The sequence below is a fragment of the Danio aesculapii genome, chromosome 5, assembly GCF_903798145.1.
Source record: "Danio aesculapii chromosome 5, fDanAes4.1, whole genome shotgun sequence".
Lineage (NCBI taxonomy): Eukaryota > Metazoa > Chordata > Actinopteri > Cypriniformes > Danionidae > Danio > Danio aesculapii.
The window spans coordinates 32,467,201-32,471,572 of NC_079439.1; positions in this window are offsets into that span (position 1 = coordinate 32,467,201).

The following is a 4,372-nucleotide window of genomic DNA, read 5'->3' on the forward strand; positions in this document are numbered from 1 at the left end:
ATATTCACTGAGAAATAGATAAAAATATTTATTAACAAAATGGGGTGAACTCAATTACTAAGCACTGTATTTAATAGCTTAAAGCCTCGTAAAGATGAGAGTAAATGTTAGACCTTCATTTTTGTTTTTTCTTTAAACTGATTCAAAGTGTGATCAATTTCGTCTTTGTTATCACTGTTGTTTTTAACAAGCAATGTCCAACTGCGAAACATACAATGCCTTTAATCTTAAACATACAGCAGCAAAAACTGGACAATTAGAAAATTATTCATAGTGGTCATGAAAATTAAATAACTTCTTTTAACCCAGATTCATTCTTATTACGTACCCCTATATACATTCCTGGAGAGCGCCAAATACGTCCCAGGAGCTAAGGTTTTTTTTTTTGCAGTTTTTGTTTTCACGAATCCACCAGAGGGCGGTGTGTATGCTTTTTGAGATCTCAAATTTCTCTCAGGAGTGCTATTCGTGCCTGTTCATTCTCGAGATGCCACTGTCGACTGACCCAACCGACTGACCGATAATCCCACCCACTCCCTTCCCTAAACCCAACTGATAGTGTTTTAAAAAGCACAGATTGACCAGCGCCCACCCTCTTCCCAAAACCCAACCGACAGTGTTTTCAAAAGCAATCCAGAAAAAGCCCTCGCCTGATTTTTACCACTTTTTCAAATTTTACCACATTCTCACCCTGTTATTTACTTGTTTATTTTATTTTTTAGCTTTTGTTTTTTTCATACTTGCTTTCTGGAACTATTCTTTGCCGGATTCAAACCCATCGCCACAGTCAACTCTGCTCTGCATCTCAAATCCCCTAACATACACGGTGAGCTGCTGGACAGACTGGTAACAACGAGAAAGCTGTCCGTATGGAGGTAAGCGGTCAGTTGCTAGCGCAAAAAGAAACGGCGCCATATCGCACCATAATGTTCGTTTTAACAACGAAATGCAGCCAAGCGTTCCTCTGGCTACATATTTGCCAGAAATTTATACTTTCCAGAAATGTATATAGGGCTACATTTTCAGAATGAGCCTATGTTGGCGTCTTTGGTGAAACAACAACAAAAAAACTTTAATAACATTGTAAGTGGACCTAAGGGAGAAAAGTGAAGGTACAAGGGAACCAGGAAAAGAATAACAAAATGATTGTATTGTGACTTGGATGTCAATAAAACATTGTAATGTAAGCCTTCATAGTGGTTCTATGAAGAAAATACCACTGAAGCAGCCGTTTGTTGGTTATTACAAATGGCATGACTGAAGGAACACTTATAACCTACTGACAGTGATAGTGGAAATGTGAAGAGGATAAAGGAAACGGGTGACAAAAGAGTCCATCAAAAAGATAAGAGGCATTTTAAGAGGAAGCGCAGTGATCCTTGAACCACACAGGCTGGCAACAAGTTGACAGGTGTGTAAACTCTGTTCAGTGATTCACTAATCACTTGGACATGATCCCTCCTTTGGGTACTTCATCAAGGGGAAACTTCAAGATCAGTCGCCCATGTGAGCGTGCTCGGCTCATAGGGCAGGTAATCAAAGAGAGGTGGAGTGCAATTAGGGAGTCAGATCTGTTTCCTATAAGTCTTCGTCTTTGGAGCTTTGACCGAAAAAGCTGATGACTCCTGCACTGGGCTATAAGCCTTGAGGTTTTTGGTGACAAAAGGGAGGTCTAATTAGATACTTTGGGGGCAACTTTATGTAGTGATTTACTTATTATCTTAAGTAATATAATGACAAACCTAGGGCGGAACAGTGGCTCAGTGGTTAGCACAGTCGCCTCACAGCAAGAAGGTCACTGGTTCATGTCCCGGCTGGGCCAGTTGGCATTTCTGTGTGGAGTTTGCATGTTGTCCTCGTGTTGGCATGGGTTTCCTCTGGGTGCTCCGGTGTCACAGTCCAAAGACATGCACTGTAGGTGAATTGGATGAACAAAATTGGCCATAGTGTGTGAATGTAAGAGTTTATGTGTGCTTTCCTGTACTGGGTCGCGGCTGGAAGGGCATCCGCTGCGTATAACATATGCTGGAATAGTTGTGGCGACCCCTGATAAATAAGGGATTAAGCCGAAGGAAAATGAATGGATGAATGAATGCCAGAAACTGTGGAGTTTATCCATTTGGATGACTGATATAAGCTAAATCCAAAAACATAAACATTCATGTGCACACTGACCAATGAAATAAGAGATTACTAGCATTTGACACATGTAGGTATTTTTACCATGTGAAAGTGAATTGAGTTAAGGAACTACTGAAACAGTTTAAAAATGTTAATCCCTGCAAACAATCTGCACGGCCCTTGAACCAGGAAATTATTACAAAAAAAGAAAGATATTTCTGTGTGTGAGTGTGTGTGTAGTCATTTTTAACAAAGGTCTTTCTTTAACCTTTAATATGATTTAAGTTTTTTTTACTAATTTGACAAATCTTTTTTTCTTTTTGGGGTGGGGAAAACATTTATGATTCGTGATAACTTAGCATTTTAAAAAAAATTTAAAACATGTCTAATAGACTTCTAAACATAGTCTAAATAGGCTAAAACAAGGCTAAATTTGGGCTGTCGGTGAAAATCTAATAAATATCTAAGAATAATATCTAAGAAAGGCCAAAACTACTGTACACTAATCATCAAACAAACAGAAATGAATGACTGCACATGTAAAGTCTGTCTAGTTCAGGATTGGTCTATTTTTGGGCTATTCTTAGATGTCTATTAGATTTTCACTGACAGCCCAAGTTTAGCCTTGTTTAAGCTAAGCTGTCTATGTTTAGATGTCTATTAGACGTCTATTAAACACAAAATTGTTTGCTGGGAACCAGCCTCCTTGATTTTTTGCTACATGGCCATACAGTAAATAATTATTAAGTGACCAGGATTCATTGAGCCCAGTGTTTGTTTCTGTTGCATTCATTTTTGGTTGTCCAGCTATTATGCTGTATTTCCATTCTTGCTTTATATCTTTTTCTCTGCCTGTTCCTGACAGGCCTTTCTTTGCCTTTCTTCTTCAGTAATGCAGTGTGCCTTTGTTTACACCAAAAAAAAAAAAAAAAAAACACTGGTCAGCTTAAGCAGCTTTGGCTTTGTAAATCAAGACCAGCCTGCTCTCAAAATCGATATCCACCCAAGCCTTTTCTTTACCGCTGGGCCGCTCTGTCAGTAAGAGCGAGCTATCAATGACACCGGCTTCAATTCAATCTCTCTCTCTGCACTTCTCATTCACACATTCTTTTTGCATCCCTGATTTCGCCTGGCCTAACTCTTTTATTTTCTCTCACCCACCCTTTTCCCACTTCATCTGTGTCTCTTACAATTTGGTTTATTCTCTCTCTCTTTTCCCGTTTCTCTGTTACTGAGTATGACTGTCTATATCTTTTATCCCTCTGTCTATTATTTATTTTCCCAAAGCACAGCAGCTTAGCTGTTTTTGTTTGCGTGTTTACCTTTAGTTATAAAACAGACTCCGTATAAAACAGTACAATTAATGGACAGGTTGAAGTACAGCTGTTTAGCATCACAGCATTGATCCAAATCTTTTTTTGTCACAGTGACAAAAAAACATGTAAATAAGAGCAAGTGCAGGCCTGTGCACACCGGCTAAGTCTTTAAAAGAACAGAAAACAGCTGAATATAAGATATAAATTAATGTTGCTGACTGTCCCAAGGACACGTCTAAGAACTTTTCGATAAACAGGAGAGGAATTGTTTTGGAATAAAAGTGTAAATTAAGATTGTATCTTTTTACTTATAACATTATCCTATATTCAAGTGAAACAGGAAAATGTGTCTGCCAAATCCATTAACGAACTTATACAATGTACAAATACAATGTCTTACTTGATTAATTGCAAAAATTATTGCAATAAGTGTAATAAATTATATTGCAAAAAATAATGAGCGGTTGTCAAATGATTTAAATACAGTTTATTTCAAACATTCATTCATTCATTTTCCTTCGGCTTATTCCCTTATTTATCAGGAATCGCCACAGCGGAATCAACCACCAACTATTCCGGCATATGTTTTACGCAACAGATGCCCTTTTTTAAAGCTTAAAAACTTGCTTAAACAAATCAAATTAAACAGAATTTACAATTACTAAAGAACAGAATATTCTCTTGTTTTTAAATAAAATAAAATAGTGACTCTCAGGGGTCCACATTACGCAGTATTTTTTGTATCTACTATTTTTTTTATCCATTTATTTGTCTTTTTTCTGTCTTTGTTGTTAGTATTAGTTGTATGTTCAGTATCCTCATTCATTCATTTTCCTTCGGCTTGGTCCCTTTTATTCCTCAGGGGTCGCCACAGCGGAATGAACCGCCAACTTATCCAGCATATGTTTTACACAGCTGATGCTCTTCCAGCTGCA